Here is an 18,656-nt window from a genome sequence, read left to right as displayed (position 1 = left end):
TTCACACTCTGAAAACTGCATTTCTTACTATAAAATTACATTTATTTACATTAATTTTAACAAGCCAAGGATTATAAAATGTGATAATCACAATGGTTATTGTAGCTAGAAGGGCTGGTAGCTAAAGCAACTAGAGATGATAGATGATAGATAAATATAGATAGATAGATAGATAGATAGATAGATAGATAGATAGACAGATGTTTCACATATATATATGTATATGCTTTCATAGTTATATATATATCCTTACTAAAATCTCATATAGACCCATAAAAGTAGATTTTTAAAAATCTGCTTACTTAGACACACTTTGATGAGATATTCATGTCCCCGTGAGTATATCAAACAGAACAAAATATAACAAATACAAGGAGAATGGTTAAGTGTTGGGAGAGCGGTGGTAAGCTCTGATTTTATGGTGGGATGTAAAGGGCAGATGATTAATTATTGAAGCTCTCTAGACTTTGATTTCAGTGTGGTAATGATAGGGAAACTTCTGCAGAAGCCCCACACTTAGAGAGCAATCTGTTCCCATTTAAAGAGTTCCACTAGTGGGATTTGCAGACTATATATTATATTGCCTTATTTGTCAATCAACCCAGTCACTATTCAGTCAGTTGTAAGAACAAGAGCCAAGATGAAAGGTGGAGGGCGGCGGGGGGAGGAAAGACATTCTAACTGCACTGTCTGCTTATTTTAAACAAAACACAGAATGTAATTTATGTTAAACAGAGGGACCTTTAACAGATCGCAGGATCAGTGATTTCAATTTCTCCCTTCTTCTCTGCTCTTCAGGAACTATTTGGGTGCGGAAATAAGCATAAGGAAACAAAACTCTCTATGATGGGTTGACAAAGAATGAAGTCTAAGACAATGGCTCTCAATGGTCAGTGTGTGAGTCAGCCGGAATCCCGAGGCACCAGTCAGGGATTCAGAGGTGTTTACTCCCTAGTGGGCCAGCAATCTGTACTTTAAGAAGTTCTTGCGGTCACTTAGGGTAAGAGTGCTTTAGGGCACTGCTCTTAGGAAGCTGCCTGGGAACTCTAAAGAATGAAACAGAACCTAGAACACAGGGTATAGATTGTGTCCCAGCTCACAGATGAAAACGATGAAAACGAGAGCTTGACAAAGCAAACCTGCAGGCAGCCAGGTGAAGTTTTAGCATCCAAGTAAATACTTTTGTGAAATACATCCACCTCTTCACCAACCCATTCATATTAGTCTATTACATGAAGTCTTTGGTGTTTTTCTTTTTGCTACACACATTACTCATACTGGGAAGTGAAGTGAGCTGAGAGTTCAAGGGCACTTTTGACTGGCACCAGATGAATCGTTGCAGTTGCCTGGGAAACCTTTGAAGACAACAATACTTTATATGTCAAATATCTCAAGTCAATATGAGCCAAAGTCATTTAGAAGGTAAATCCAAGAAAGCTAATGGTACAAGAGGGACACTTGGCTTGTAAAAGTAGTTTCAATTTGTTATGTGCTCATGAACTTTTGAAAAGAGAAAAGTGTTTCATAATCCTAATTAGCCTATAAAAATAATAATCTTAAATGTTAACTTTCAGATTACAGGAGAATATTGAGATTAAAGACATTTAGATTTTTTAAACATTTATGCATAGATCATTAAACTAGAGTTTTTATAATAACCCTGTAACAAAAATAACATGTTTTCAGAGAATTGTTTATCTTAGTTCTTTGAGATTCTGTTCCAGTCTAGTATGTCTTTTTCCCCCAGATTTCCAGGGTAAAGTGTGTGTCATATATTATTACATGTGTTTTTTTTTTTTATAGAACACAAAATGTTCTCTGTAGTAATTCTAAGAAGAAAAAATAAGTAGGACAATATTTTATTCTTTTGTATCAAGAAATGTGTATTTAATAGAAAACTTTCTAAGCTCTATTTTGTTCCAAATGCTGAGTTTGATAAGGGTTTATTCTATGAATCTGAGTTTACGATTTCTTCAATATTTTTCAAAAGGAAAATCACCCTGAAAAGCTTTATAATGAAAATTAATGCACATCACTGGTACTTACTTTCACATCGTCTTTTGGAATAAAATAAATCAAAAGGGAAATGAAAGTGCAAACACCTATGATGGCCACAAGGAAATCAAGTTTTATCCTCACACCTCAACACGTTCGTGGTAAGAGGCTTATTTAGGGATTAACGTGTGTGGGCTCTTTGAAAAGTATTTTAAAGATCTATGATATCAGTGGAGGATGCTGTCCAAAAAGTACTACATTCATGCAGATATTTTCACTTAATTTTTTAGACGTCTATTGGAAATTCCCGAGTTCGCTGCTCTGCGCTGCCCTCTGCTGGTGATCTCTTGTAAATGATTTCAGGAAACAATTCTGTATTGCTGTGGCTTCCGCTCGCCCACATCGCCACCATCATAAATAACGTTGCTCAAGGGGCTCTGTTTCTTATGGGACGATGCACACAGCTGTATTTTAATTTAAATGCTTAAGAAAATAAACTAAAACTTTTTTTAAAGTTCGGAGTCTTTGGATTTATTTTTTTTATACTGTAGATAATAGCTTTTACCAGAGAATAATAAACTACTACAAAATAAAGACACTATTTTATTTTAAAAGATTGGTTTTAAAGTCCATAAGGAAAGCAATTTATAATTTTTAATTTATTTAATCTAGGATGGTTTTACTAGGAAGGTCATCATTTTTTATCTCAACCGGGTGAACACAGCTTTGTAGGAGAATCACTTTTTTCACATTACTCAATCTAAGGGACCATTTCAGATAATTTGAATATAATGCATCTCAAATAGAAAGATCAAGGCTCTAAGTTATATGCAACAAATGTATCCCACCAATTGTTTGACAATCAGAAGCTCATCCCCATCTGAAAGCCTGCTCCCGCTCCCACACAACTTCTACTAGAGTTGGATATTATTGCTCTATTTTACCCACAATCATGAGACACAGAACTGACACAGTCCTGGGAACCAACAGCTTGATTTCCATGCCTGCTGGAAAGACGATCTTGTTATAGTGCTTATTTCATGTGTATATAACCTATCAACAAATAAAAATGTTAGCTATGTTTGCTTAGAAACTCATTCAGAATCCCAAACACCACATAGGGACTAATGCAATCTTTGTCTCTCTGAACTTTATTCAAAGTACCCATTCGAGAGTTCTAAGTGATGTTCATTTCAGAAACCTAAATTAGCTGGAGATTTTTTTTAAAAAAAAAATCTTATTGCTCAAGCAAAGAACCATAAAGTTGGATTCCACAATGCCACGTTCCAGTAAAGAGACATACAGCATGCATATGTTACAGGTCTCCTATAGCGACAAACAAACGGCTCCAGCATTTAATACGTCTTCATGTTTGATGCTTATTATATGTAAGCAACAGATGTACTTCTCATCTGAGCACCGTGAAAGTGATTTTTTAAGAATCCTAAATAGAAAATGAGTCAGTCCCAGTGCAAATGTAAACCTAAAAGAAATTCCATACTGTACACATAACATTTGCAGTATTAAACACATTGACTTTTTAGCAGAAGTGCCTCGTGAATGTCATAATCTGTCAGTTCCCCCCTACAACATGCACATGTTCTCTACGGCTCTCCATCTGGCATTAGAAACAGTTCCTGGTGACCACCAATTCTCACAGGGGACCCAGGGTTACTATGCCATGCCTAGGCCTGAAAGAGGGAGGGGCGAAAGGTGGACCCTCCTAACTCCCCCTCCTCCATCCTGCATCAGTGGTAGCTGCTTTTGTCCCAAAGTTCAAACCAGTGTGACATAATGAAATAACTTGATTCTTCTTTTTACAATATATTTTTCTTACCTTTACCTGGTGAATCTCTACAGATGTGTAGACAGTTATCTTTTCCGGGATATATTCCAAAATGCTCTTATGCTATTTCTCTTAGGATTTCTCCACACCGCCCCATTCAGAAATTTTATTACTTTCTAGAGGAGGAAAAAAATTGTTCACATGAAAATTACAATAAGAAAATCATTGATTTTTAACCAAATCTAAACAAATACCAAACCAACGTGAAAAGCACCTTTCAAAATTCTGTGAGGCACTGGTTTTTGTGTAGTATGTAGAAATCTTTTCTTTTCATGTAGTTTTATTTAAAGCCATATTTTCCAAGATGTAAAATATTCAGTTATCTCAATAATCGTTTTCTCCTTACCTCTAGTACTCCAGTGAGGTCACATTCTGTTAAAAACATCCTGCCCTTCTCCCTACAAAAAGGTTCCATAGAATCAGAATGCAGAAGCGCTGCAACTTGCTAACTTTGCTCTGTGTTATTTACCAACCGCACAAAGAAAATGCTGTCTATTCAGAACTCATTTCAAAACTCTTTTCACTGAGAGTGAGCGAACAAGCGGGCTCATGTCCCGAGCCACAGTCACATCTCCAGCGGCCCAGGGCTGCCGCGGGGCCGGCGCCGAGTGGCACTGCCCCCGCCGCCGACAAGGGGCCGTTGTAAGCAGTGGGCGCAGGCAGCACGGACTGTGAGAGTAAGGGAAAGTGGCGCGGCCAGGGGTCTTTTCCTTTCTCACCCCGTTTCTGTGCTTGGTTGCCCTAAATTCCTGTCAGGATACTGTTCTCGAAATTTCTTCCCCTGCCCTTCACTGAAATCTAAGCTTTTTATTCACTTATTTTTTCCTCGCCCTATCTCCCTTCCACCTTTTTCCTTGCATTGTGATGATCTAGTGGGCACTTCTGTCAGCAGGACAAATGCCTCCTCTGACTATAACCTCTGAATAGTTGTGAATAATGAAAACTGTAAACTTTTAAAAAATAAAATGTGTATATACCTTGGCAAAACAAACCAACAGACAGACAAAAAACCTGCTAATCCCTAGGTTATAAATACACAATCTGGTCCGCAGGCTTGACCTCGTTACTGAGTTCTACCCTTGGGCAAGTTATATTCTTTTTATTTTCTGGTCATTTTCTGGTTTGGTTGTACCTATCTCATTAGGTTTGAGGAGTAAGTGGAATAATTCATGTGGAGTGTTATTACAGCGCCCTGAAGGGAAGTATAAGGCATTTTAGCACAGAACTCTCTTGGCGCATCTGAGGCTCCCCTACGCAATCTCAATGTGAATCTTACCCTCCACCCACGGTGCCCACAGATGTGCAGAGAAAGCTGCCCAGGGATTTGTTCTGTGGTTCCGGGTGCCTCGCCACCCCCTCCCCCTGCCGCCCCACCTTAAGAATAGAGAAAAAGATTAGACAGAGTATGAAGAGGAGGCCAGAAAGAGACCTCCTCTACAACATACCGCGCCCCCCACTGCCTTTTAGGGGGCTGGGGGCGGGGGGGGGGGGGGCTGCTATGTCCTAAGCAGGGGCCTGGGTGGAGAGCGGCTTCCGAATAAGTTCCCTGTGGTTGGGAGATGGGAGGTGGCCCCAGAAGGTTGGCCTAAGCTGACAGTACATGGGATCTGTCGCAGAAAGTCTGCAAGGACAGAGGAACTGGCAAACAGCTTTGGAGGTCGAGCTGGAGCAGAGGGCAGCACGATTCTGGCAGCAAGAGCTGCACCTGCTTGGTGGGGGCAAGGGGATGAATGAAGGTTCCCAGGACCAGATATGTGTCCCTGGGAACAGCAGGAGAAATTCTGTCCAAAGGGCTTCCTAGGGGGAGGAGAAAACCAGGGAAGCAAGGGATGGGAAGGAGACCCAAGGGTAGCCAGGACTGAGAAGACAGTCAGGATGACCCGAAGGAAAAATGATGCATCCACCTGGGAATCAAATGAACTCCAAGAATAAGGAGACTTGCCTTGGGAACTTTCATAGACTCGGTGCTATAGAAAGTCCATCAAGACAGATAGCTCAAACTCTCTGTCAGGGCAGAAAATAGGATGTCAGCAGGCCAGGTTACCTCTCTTTCCTGTACTCCCCCGACACACGCACAGTACCCTACGAACATGCAGGGGACAATGAAAAAGAGAGGATCAAAGGTGAGAGAGTGGAAAGACTGTAAGTCTGGCTGTAGGCTGTCAGGCCAGAGAAGGAGACCTAAGGGGGCGTCACTAAGTCAAGGTCACTTTTTGACTATTGCAGGGAACCAGACATTTTAAATGCTGAAATGAGAATTTCCTGTTACTCAAATTGATCAGGGGGCCTTCTGTATCACCTGAGAATGATCAGAGGAGCTGGGGAAACTGCCAGAGTTTTTCTCCAGGAGTCAAGGGTATTCATCCCACTGATTAAATTTTACAAAAACAACAGGAGAAAACTTAAGTTGCATTTTGGTTCTGTCCAAAGTAGTGCTTTCTCTACATTTCAATTATTTAAGCTACATATGATAAACTCCTCTGCTAGACTAGAAGCTCCCAGAGGGCAGGGACCCTGTATTCTATGTTCCTTGAGGTTTTCCCAGCAACTAACTAATTTAGTGCCTGGACCATGACTGCCAACTACTTGTCTTACCTGTTCTTAGTTGGTTGTTTTATTTTAGGCCATTTCTATTCTTCGTGGACTTTCTAGAGCAATTTAGATGAATATATTTCCTCGCAAACTTTTTCATCACCTTTAAAACATTCTTACTATTAATTTGTTATCTTTCTATTGTTTTCCAAATGCTACCTCTCTCTGCCCCTCTCTTTCAGAGAACCTTATAAATCTATAACATTATACCTTACACAGAAGACACAAGGTGAATTTTATGTGAGTTTTGATTGTCAGTCATTAAAAGAAGACTGATCAAAGAATATCTCTTCTCGACAAGCTTATCTGAGAAGCTCAAGGTACGTCAGAAACCTATTGTCAGTTTCCCTGTGAGCTTCTTTTTGTGGATCAACATCAACTCCTTTCTGGGGGATGGGGGGGGGGGACCAGAACCTTTTATGACTTTCCTGCTCCTTACACCCCACCTTACCCCACATGTCGATTGCTGACAAGACCCTGCACTAGCTACTCCTCTCTTCTGGGTTGCAGATAAATTCAAGTATTTTGAATGGCACAGAAGCAATTTCTCTTTGGCCAAAAGAGAAACTCAGGGGAAGGAAAAAAAATCAAAGGCAAGCCTACTTGTGAGCTTCCCAAACTGAGCAAATTTGGGTGTAGCATCTGTAGTCTCCGCTTTTGAAACCACAATATGCCATTCATCCCTCACTAGATGACGGGACAGAAATGTTGTTGCTGAACCAACCCAGGGAAATATGCTTGCTGCTCACCCAAAACAAACTTGCAAAATCCAACTTCTACAGCTTCAAATTTTCAGACGGGAAGATTTTCTTACATGTAATTTCGAACAATTTTTTTTTTTCACTTGCTGAGTAAAAACGAATAATTCGAGGGCACTTTTGGAAAAATGGGGTTCTACCCTTATAAAATATGGACCTAGAACAAAAACAGTTGTTGCTTAAGAAAATTCAAGGAGAGCTAAGGCAAAGTCCCTTCATCAAGTGGGAATGGGTGTGTATGGAGAGGGAGTGAGTGGTGTCAAAGATATTGGTATTAAAACACACATTTTTGAGGCCAACGAAATATTAAATTATTCATTCTCATTGTTACCAAAAGCTTTTCCTCCATTCACATAGGAAGCACCTTCTCACCATGTCATTTCTTAGATCTATAATGAAGAGTCTTTTCACACAGGAGCTAACATCTCGGAAGCCCCAAACTAGACGACCTTGGCAAAGGAAGCTGAGCAACTTCCACTAGGACCTGTCCAGGAACACAACCCTTGGGGAAAACACCCTTGGTGACCTTTTACCTGAAGACGACCCATTGAACTAGCTTTTCTAAGCACTGATTAAATTGAACTAGCTTTTCTGTCTCTCTCCTCACTGAGAAAAAGTCCGAAATAAAGAGACTTGCCTGTCAGTCCAGACGCAAATTCTAGTTGCTTGTCCATCAACCCTCCCTCTCCTTCCAGAGCCCACCAGCAAAACGTGGTGTCTGCCGGTACCTATTGTTTAGGGCTGTATGCTTTGAGGAGTTGACTTTGCAGTAATCCATCTATAGACAATAAAGACTCTCTCATCGGTCAATACAAAGTTATCACTATGAAAAATGTAGAAGCATTCTAGTAAGGTGGCAGAGTATAGACATCATTTCACAAGATGAGCTTTGAGAATCTGAATTCCTGGCTGCTTTGAAGTGTTTATTAATGGATAAAACTGCCATTTTACTAAGTATTCATTTTTTCAACTATCCTTAAAACAGTCATATAGTTGTATTCTATTCAGAAATAGCTGCTGCTTAGGGTTTTGTTTTGTTTATTATTTTTTTTCTGGAATAATAAATTTATTTAAATCAGAGGTTTGAACAGCAAAGTTTGGCCTAACATTTATCCTCAAATTGAGGCTCCTGGAGGAGTAATATGACAACGTGATACCTAATAATTATTGGCAAGGACATCATTTTCTCTGAAGGACTGCACCCAAGCAAAATAGGTAATGATTACTCCTGCCTGGATACCATAGCTTTAATTATCAGCTTTCTGAAGATGCCTTTTGGAGCCTGCATGCAGCACTGGCAAAGATGAAAGGAAAAGAAAACGTTTTCCTGGCAACTTGTAAAGTACAGCTAGCACTGAGATATCCACTGTGCAGCAAAATGCACATCCCGGGTTGGTCAAGCTGGGTCGCAGCTTCGAGAGTGGGTGCAAGAAGCCAGCAAGGCCACAGTGGCCATGTGTCTCCAACACTGTATGAACCTAGGATAGGGGAACCCACAGATTCTTGAGTTTTTTTCCTTGAACCGCGTGCCAAATATTTTTATTATTCTTTGAGAAACCAGTGGGTGGGCACAGATGGGAAGTGGGAAGCTGCAAAAGGGAAGAAGACGGTATTGGAGTGGAGCGCAGAGCCTGCGCGCCTTTCCAGGCGCGTCCTCGCGGACCCAGATGGCACCATACTCTGCGCTGTCTCCGCCTGGCACCGCCGTCTCAGCCGCCCCCGCAGCGCCCCCTATCCGCTGCCAGCAGAGAGCAATGGGGCTGAGAGACCCAGCTGCCCCCTTTTGTCTATTTCCAATAAACCCACGGGCCACCGCTCAACATGTAGCCTATAGAGTGCTCTATGCACACGAGACATTTAAAAAGAACAACCAGTTTAAAAACAAACAAAAAAAGAAGGTGAAGCTGTTCTGTAATGTAAAGAGCTGCTGAGTTATCATTGTTTAATATGTGCAATTGAATGCCATTTATAAAAACTTCCTTACTTCCCACCTTCATGTAAAACTGAACTCTGCTTAGGGAAGGGGTGTCTTTCATGCATCCAGAAAATGAAAGTGCGGTTGTTTCCTAAGGATTTCCCAGCAAATGCCATGAACTTTGAAAAAGTGAGGTGTTCAGTGGCTGTGTGTGTGTGTGTGTGTGTGTGCACTCATCCAGTAATTCCATCAGGCATTGTGAAAGAACGCTTCACTGGGCTTCAGAGCTGGGTGTTTTCAAAGCTTACGGGGTTGGGGGGTAGGGCGATGAGTATTGACTTGTTTGTCCTCTTCAAGGTTAGCTACTCAGAGAGAACTGCTCACAGTGGCCCTTGATGGTATCTATGTTTTTGCTGTTTGTTAAGCGACACATTGAGGAGGAGGGGAATTAAACGGAAGCGGCAGGAAACTGCCTAGGGGTCCACTCTCTGTGAACTGTTCCCAGGCTCCCTCATCACTTTCATTGTCGTTAGGACGTTCTCCCAAACTCGGGCTCACCGCCCTTGGTGTCAGTGGAGAGAACAAACTGCCACCAGGCTGTTGAGAGAACTGAGGAGTTACCAGAACTACAGGCGGCGCTGGTACCCAGCCCATGGAGAGGCGCCTGGAGGAGTTTCCTGGTCTCTTGCATTAGCCGGGCCTTCTTCCTACCGAGTGCTGCTCTATACATCAGCGTAGACCAACATGGGTTGTAGGCAAACTCATGGCTCAGTACCAGGACCCCTAAAATAAAAACGCACTGCATTGCAAGCTGCTTAGGAAGACCTTGGGTGTTCTAGTGCACCACAGCAGTTGTTTTAAAGTTTCTGTAGTGGCAGAGCCTTTCCTCGAATGCTGGACTGTGACCTCAAAACACATAAAAGCCAAGTTTCCATGATAAGAAAGAGGCATTAGACGGAAGCCATTAAAAGCCTTACTCTGGAGCCCGAGTGCTGGCTCCCAACCGGCTCCACATTTACTGTCTTTGTGACCTTGACCAAGGCACTTGCCTGTCTTGTGCCTCAGTTTCTTGAAGTGATTAAATTCCTACTTTCCACTTAGCATCATGATAATTAATTTATGCAAAGTGCATAGAATGGCACCTGTCACGCAGTAGGTGCTGTCTATTATTAACACTGAGATTAAAGGATATGGAGAAGGCCCAGCACATGCAGCCCTCCCTCATCCTGCAGTTGCCCTAAACCACATCTGAAGAGCCCTTAAGCTCTAGAACTCGGCTTGCAAACTTCTGCTTATTCAGGATCCTCTAGAACAGCCCAGAATCAAACATCAATTTCAAGTTTAGCATTAAAAACAAGGATAAGTTGAACTAATAGACCTCCTAGGGCTCCTCAAAAATATCAATGAGTCAGAGGCTGCCTGGCTACAAGGGGTTAGGTTTTGTGAAACATCTATCAATGTCAATTAATCAATAAACCAATATTTACATACATAACATATACTATAAGCCAGGCAATGTGTAGGTTCCTAGCGACACACTGGTGAAAAAGACAAATTCCCTCACTTGTGGCGTTTACAGTCTAGTGGCCAAGACAGATATAGAACAAATAGAACATTGGGGTAAGTTTTGGGGGAAAAGAAGCATAAAGTGCTATGGAGCAAATAGCAAGAGGATTCTCCCTTATGTCAGTGAAACTAGAAAAGGCTTCCCTGGAAAAATATGGCAAAAACAGCAATAAGAACTAGATAGTGAACAGGATTCTTTCCTGACCAAGGAACAGCATACAAAAAGGGCTCAGTCAAGAAAAATAGCTCAGGAAAGAGGTAAAAGTCAGGGCTGAGGGAGATGGCTGCCAAGGTGTCAGTGAGGTAAAGAGCAGAGCCCCCAGTGTCAGAGCCTGGAGGCCTCGAGCCGGGCTACTCAGCAGTTCATGGATTCCTGATCTCTGCATCTGGGTTGCCTCATCGCAACATTTATTTCTATGTTCTTGTGAATATCTCTTTAAGTATAGAAAAATAGGCCTCATGAAATATTTCCAGAGATAATGAAAAACATATGATTCATAAGTAACATAAGGTCACAAATGCATCTGCATCCGGCATGTTAACCAACCTGGGCTGTGCCTTTTCTTTCATGGCACTCTTTTTTAGAAATGTGACTTTCTGTATTTTGCTTCCAAGGAAGAGATCCTAATCAGTCTACTATACCATTTTCATTAGGGGAAAAAAAAGGCATTAATATTTTCCAAAATTGCTATTTCGTTTTTTTTTTTCCTTTTGTTAAGTCTCTTGTTAACAAAGATTTTTTTTAAAGGCAAATTCAGTCATCCTGGGTTATGAATTAAGATTTTCATTCAAGACCTTAAAACTATCACAAGCATAAGTAAAGCAAATATTTAATATTTTGAGTCATAGCCTATCCACAGATACATTGAACTAATGAAATAGCACTGATAGAAAAATTTTATACTTTTATTTTTCCTTTATTTTACTTATTTGTTGTAAGCTCAAATAATTTACTTTGTCTTTATAAGTAATTAACAGTGAAGACGATTGAAAACTCTGCACCTGTGTTGGCATTCAATGGGAAGAATTGCATAACCAGCTCCAAGAGAGTTTCAGGACCTTTGCCACTGACTAGGTAGGTGACTGGAATGAGTTGAGCGGTACATATGACTTTAACAGACCTGCTCTCAATTTAAGTAGAAAATCTAAAAAAATGAAACAAAACAAAAACAAAAGCAAAAACAAGTAAGCCTGAACAATTAGCCTTGGTTCAATACAAAAAGCATTCACCAGCTCCATGCTATGTGCCCACCATAGTAGTCCCCCCTTATCCACGGTTTTGCTGTCTGTGGTTTCAGTCACATGCAGTCAACCGTGGTCCAAATCTATTAATGAAAAATTCTGGAAATCAACAACTCATAAGTTGTAAAGTGTGCACCTCGCTAAGCAGTGTGATGAAATCTCATGCTGTCCTGCTCTGTCTTGCGAGGACTTGAATCCCCCCTTTGTCCGGTGTCTCCACGTCGTATACACTCTCCACACACTCAATCACCTTAGTAGCCTTCTGGGTCATCAGATCAACTGTCACAATATCACAACACTTATATTCAAATAAGCTTTATTTTACTTAATGAGGGTTGCAAAGCCATTCACATAACTTTTATTACAGTATATTATTATAATTGGTTTATCTTATTATTAGCTATTGTTGTTAACCTCTTATGATACTTAATTTATCAGTTAAACTTTATAATAGGTTTGTTGATATAGGAAAAAAAAACATAGTACATATAAGCTTTGGTACTATCCGTGGTTTCAGGCATCCACTGGGGGGCTTGGAATGAATCCCACGCAAATAAAGGGGACGACTGTACTGTCCTGCGCTCCTTACAGACACCATGCCCTCTACGCCAGAACAGGACTTGTTCCAAATCTCTGCAGTCTCTAATCTTAGAAAAGAAGAAAGATAACTCACATATCCTACCTTTCTTCCCCTGCTCCCTACAACACTTCGAACTCTGAAGAAAAAAAGAATTTATGTATTAAGAGCAATCATCTCATAACCTTTGCTCCCTTATGCTACAGGCCTTTGATATTTGGCTGACATCTCCTCAGGTATTTAATTTATCATGACTGAACAGGGAAAGATGAGGGAAAGAAGAAACAGGAGGGGGAGTCTTTATGAATCCATTAAGTTCTGGAACACACTCTGAAACCACAGGGATGCTCAGCCAAGGGACCCGTGGAAAAGGCATCGTCAATGGCTAGTCTAGATAAGTCTTCCTGGAGTAGACCTGGAGCCCTGCCGCTGTGCCTCTGTGTCTCAGAAGTGCCTTCAATGGAAAGAAATCCAGTGGGAAAGAGCGGAAGGCAACCACATCCCTACCATCAAATATTTGGAAGAAGGACATTAGAAACAAATGAAATTATTTTTACTTATCATAAAAAAAAATGATGTGTTACCTAAAAAACTGTCTTAATGAGAGGCTTAACGTTTTGATCTAGGTCATAAACACACACACCTGCACACTTCCATACATTCATAAAAACCCAAAAGCAATACAAAGCCATGAATAAAGAGCAGCAACTGACATACACAGATTTTTTTTTTTACTATTTTCCTCTCAGAAACATAGTCTCAATTATTTATAGATAATAATGTATGTTATTTACCTTTTTTACCAGGAAATTAAGAGTTAATTAAAATACATGAGTTATAAAGGCATTTCTGAATAGAAAATGAAAGAAGCAGTCACAGTTAAAGAAAATAGGATGAATATTTAAAACAAGAATAAAGTACAAATATTCCTCATTTAAAAGAACTTCTTAAAACCTAATAATATCAACATAATATTGTAATCTTGGAAGAGAAATTTCATGTCTGTTTTAATCTTCATAAACCCATAAATCCTAGCAATATCCCTTGATGGATATTGGTTAAATAAATGAATGAATGACCCCCTTCCCCCCCAAAAAAGCCCCATAAGTTAGTGAAAGCCATTAAATACTGGAATCAGGAACTGACAGGAGCAGACTTAGATAAGTTTTACAACATAATTCTGGCAATCCCCTAAGTTTTGTGGACATTAAAGTCCCTAGAGGTTTCTTCCTAAAAAATGCAGACTCTTCCCCACTCACCGATTCCAAGTAGATTTGGTAAATCTGCTCCTGAGTCCAGGAAGCTGCATTTTAACGAAGGCGTCAAAGGATTTTGAGCATAAGTTGAGGAGATCACTTTGATGGTATGTGACAGTTCCTGGTATGGTCTGGAGGCTAAAATGTACACCTGGGCTTGGCCTGCCTGGCCTCAGTTCCCAGAGCTGCTGCTTCCTGGCTTAATACCAAAGAGCAAGTCCTTTCACCTCTGTGTGCCTTCATGTCAATATCTGCAAACCAGACTAATAGTGACCGATTAATAATAGGTATTAAATTAGTTATTGCAAAGTCCTTAATACAGTACAGGCATAGGTATTAAACTGTCCTAAAGCCAGTGTAGAGAAATCACTGTAGTTTTATTATGTATATTTTTTAAGCAAAATATTTTATATGGCTGTGTTATGAGCTGAATTCTATCCCCTAAAATTCATACGTTCAAGTCCTAACCCTTGATCTCAGAATGTGACTATGTTTGGAGATAGGGTAATTAAAGAAGTAATTAAGTTAACAGGAGGTCATTAGGAGGGGCCCTCATCCAATAAAACTGTCCTTATAAGAAGAGAAAACTTAGATGCAGAAGAAATTCTGCTCCAGAGTATGTACGAGCTCTGGTTACAGTAGCAGCTTTTCCCTGGCTCTCTAGCTTGCCAGCCTGCCCAGGAAATTCTGGACTTTCCAGCCTCCACAATCCGGTGAGTCAATTTCTTAAAATCAATCAATCAATCAATCAATCAGTCAATCAACAAGAGTCACCACACTCTGGAAAAGCCTCTAAAGAACGGAAAATGAGAGCCCAGAGGTTGGTGAGCACGTGGTGGGCTCCCCCATGTGAGCTCCCATATCCACCCAGTTTCTAATTCTGCTCTGTGTGAATGCACACTGTGCTCCTCAGCCCTCTGCACCTGTGTACATGTGGGACTCACTGAAGGTGCTGAGCTGAGCTCTGTGTAGGGAGGAGTGAGCCAACAGCCAAGAGACTCCCTGCTCCAATTCCTTCTCGCCATCCTTTGTCATCCAAAGAGCCAGGCATTGCGGGTTAGTGCAGCAGGCAGAGGGGCGTTTCCGAAATAGGTTCTTGAGATCTCAAGCTTCCCCCTCTCTACTATAACTCCCACCCCACAGGCCCAACCCAGACCCATGAGGCAGTGGGCACAGACTTGGGGAATTATTACTTTCACTTTAGAAACTGTCTTCTTCAATTTTAAAGCAGCAGAACCCATTAATCTGCTTTTTTTTTTTTTTTTTTTTCCACTTAAAAGCAACCTGAGCCAGGACATCTGCTCTTGGTTTGTTTGGGGAAGTCTTTTCAGCCAGTGGAAGCTTTCCTCTGAGCAGATGTCACTTCACTTCTGAGCTTGCCTATCCTGAACTAAGGAGCATGTCCCCATCCTGAAAATAAACACTCTTGACAAAAATATCTGAATGTTGAAATAGTATATGATATTTTGTGAAATGTTTTTGAGACAATAATTTGGGTGTAACAATAAATCGTGAGCAATAATTATGGCTTATTCCTCTAAATTATCTTCAGCAACTAGTTTGTAGTGAGTGAATGGATACTCCGGAGATACTGGAGGGAAGAAGGGATAGAGGGAGGGAGGGAGCAGGGGGCAGGAAAGGGGTTTACCTTGCTAATTATCACAGACCATAATGAGGCATGAGTACATTGTGTTTTTGTTTCCATCCTTTGGAGTCCAACAGCTGAGGGGCTTCCCTCTTTTCATTGGAGCAATTAATATGTAAATTGCTAAGTCCCTTTATTTAATAAAATAGCATATATTAAGAGTGTGGGGCTCTATAAAACTTCTCTAAAGTGACCATAATCATCTAGATTGAGCACCTACCTACCTCAAAACCATAATAAAATATAAAAGTCTCCACATCTCTTCCTACAATAGTCAAGAAGACTCCAGATATAAGTATGTTAATTTTATTCTTTAATAATAAGCATTTTTTTCTGGATTAAAAAACTTTTTTTCCCTAGAGGATCCAACTTTCATTGCATTTTAAAAAGAATAATGATTTGTATCGCTAGAGGGAGACACCATTTGCCAAAAAGCTATTATCAGGCAGAAGTGAAAACCGGTTCTTGAAAGAATAAGACACCAAGAAGTAAAGCTACTATGTATTGTTACATATGCATATCATTTTGTGAATTTAACAAGTCATGCCTAAAATTATTGAACCAATAGGTTGATCTTTCCTTTCTCAAGTAACATTTAAGCTGTGAATATAAAGGCAGAAATGGAAATTGCCAAACTGCAGTAGGATACTAAAATCCAAATATGATCACATTGAAATACTAGAATTTTCCAACTATCTTAGGAGTAGTCACTCTAATAGTAAAAATCAGTATACAAAGATTTATGTAAGTATCTGCCTCCATGAACAGCTACTTTTCCAACATAAAGTGGAATCAATTTAAATTTCCCTCCCAGTTAAAGTCAAGGCAGAATTCTGTATTCACATCACAATATAAAATGCCAAATCTGAACACTAAGATCTTACTGTAGAAATAAAATGTCAGAATTCTAGTTCTTAATCAAAAGAGCAGCAAACATCATACTTTTTGTGTGTGTGTGATATGTGCATTTATGAATGGGTTTATGTTTTTATAACAGTTTGGTTAAAATAAATATAATTATTATTCTGACAGATGAGTTGATTTTGTTTTGTTTTTTGTCTTTGTGTTTGTTTTGTTTTGTATTTTACATTTAGACAGTTTAATTCATTTACATTTCCCACCTGACCTCTGAAGACATTTGAATTTTTAATGCCCATTCTAAAACTTTAAGGTTTGGAGAAACTCAGTGTCTGTAAGCAACGTTAACTCACAAAAGACAAAAAGCTTTGGTTAATAAGTGATAACAATCCAAAGCCCAGTGAACAATGGTTATAATGCTCAACTTAAATTTTTTAAAGTTCAACTGACACTCACTTAGCAGCCTCCATCTTTGCCCTTCCTTCTCTGTGACTCTACTCCTATCCCTTCTCACCACTGTTTATGTGTTTTCCTACTTTCCCTAAACCAATTCTGTCCTCTTTCTTCAAATCTTTCTGCTCTTCACTGTCTTTCTATGTTTAATGAAATATAATATTTTATCTTAATATCTGCTCTACTTATTAAAAATATAATATTCTCTTGTTCTTTTTAAAATAATGTTCGTTGGGCGTTTAATATGTCTCATTTAAACACTAAACTTATTTCCATTTATGCATGTGATTTCAACTGATTCTTTCTTCTATAATTCAACGAGCTTCAATAAAAACAGTTCTACCGCTCCACCCCTTCTTCCAAACTCCTGTAATTATGCCTGACATTTAGGTTTCCTGTTGCTCATAGTTGTGCTCATGTTTTTTTCAGGCCATTGTATTGCCTAGAAAGAAATGCAAGGATTTGAGTAGAGGTGGTAGCACCGTTGCACCCCAAGTCATGGCTATTCATTGGAGTAAATGTCTTTGAGTACCTTGAGATTCTATAGGAAAAAAAAAAAAAAAAGGATGATGAAAGCCCTGTTACCTAGAAGGCAGCCCTAAAGAAATACCATTCTATAATTGGAGAACTTGCAAATGAAGCTGGCATACCCAATGATGAGAACATAGACACCTTTGGTGCCATATTGCAAATCCTGCAGAGGGAGCAGCTCCTGGGATAGCGCGTAGCATGCAGTGTCTTTACAGTTACAGAGAACACTTTCTCCTAGATACTTCTGAACACTGATGCTGGATTTCTCAGAACGACCATGGTAACAAGGACAGACAGCCCATCTTCCCAAACACTGTCATAAAAAAGTCAACTGAGCCACAGTGTCGTTTGTGTAAGAATAATGATGTTACATTTAAAGTCATTTGTAGTTTATCTTAGTTTGTGACAACAAAGCATAGAAAGAAAGAAGGAAACCAGAAAGTAAACTCAGCACTAGTTACTGTGTAGGCTGAATTCTAGCTATCTCCTCCTTGCAATTGGCTATCGCTGCCTGCTTCCTGATGCTGCTTTGTACTAAGGTGAGAGGAGATGTGGATTCCCCACCCTGTTGATTTTCAAACGTTTGAAACTTACTGTTTTGACAGGATTCCAGTCTCTGTCAGCACTGTTTTCTATACTGCAGAAATAGTGTTTCATAGGAGTTGGCTAAAAGGAAAATATAATTAATCAATAGAATGTTTAAGTGCTAATATTTTAGAAAATAATGAGAAAAAAACTTTACCTGAATATAAAAACTCTACTTATAAAACTATGGTAGCACTATATTAAAGATTTTCCCTTCTTTATTAGATTAATAGTAATGGTAGACTTTAGATAGGGCAAGAGAAGGGGGAACATTTCAGTTTATAATGCATCCATTTAAAACAACTTCTTATCCTCCCTGGGAAATATTCCAAATTAGATGTCAAAGACAGCTATTTTCCTCCAGATGTTTTTGGAGATCGCCAATGTATATTTAAACTCAGAGTTAAGCTATGGACAGGGATTTTAAAAACATAAAATAGCTCTTTTATGATGCATTTAAATTAATTTCTTTTAGCATTTAGAATAAAGGAAGAGCAGATGGTAAAGTCTCAGTTTAAAGTGAGAGCCATTAAAATAATGATAACTGGAAAGAGTTTTCCATAACAGGAATTCATGAACCATAAGTGTTTAAGCAAAGTTTTAAAATGACCCATATCATAAGAGAATCTATATCATAATCATATTTCATATACTACTCAGATATGTAATAAATACATCCAAGATGTCTATATTATGTCAGAATACCAAAGATTATGAAATGTCACCAAGAGAGTAACAAAAATTTCGATACTACTACATATTATTTTCTTCAAAATTTTACTCAGATTATATAATTGTTCGAAGCTTTAAATCTCCAATTATTAGTCTTCATTTATA

General features: G+C 39.5%; 1 long non-coding RNA gene across 1 annotated transcript; it reads right to left on the bottom strand.

Annotated features, from left to right (window-relative positions):
* Nucleotides 1–2,667: 2,667 nt before the first annotated feature.
* LOC118611985 lies at nt 2,668–4,318 on the bottom strand. Its single transcript, XR_004954607.1, has 2 exons — nt 4,188–4,318; nt 2,668–3,957 (listed from the first exon to the last, which is right to left on the bottom strand). It is a non-coding gene; the product is annotated as an uncharacterized LOC118611985 (long non-coding RNA).
* Between the last annotated feature and the right edge of the window lie 14,338 nt (nt 4,319–18,656).

This window comes from Rousettus aegyptiacus, unplaced genomic scaffold (genome assembly GCF_014176215.1).
Source record: "Rousettus aegyptiacus isolate mRouAeg1 unplaced genomic scaffold, mRouAeg1.p scaffold_m13_p_15, whole genome shotgun sequence".
Lineage (NCBI taxonomy): Eukaryota > Metazoa > Chordata > Mammalia > Chiroptera > Pteropodidae > Rousettus > Rousettus aegyptiacus.
The sequence above is the reverse complement of the archived record's forward strand: the minus strand, read 5'-3'. Positions and strand labels throughout refer to the sequence as shown.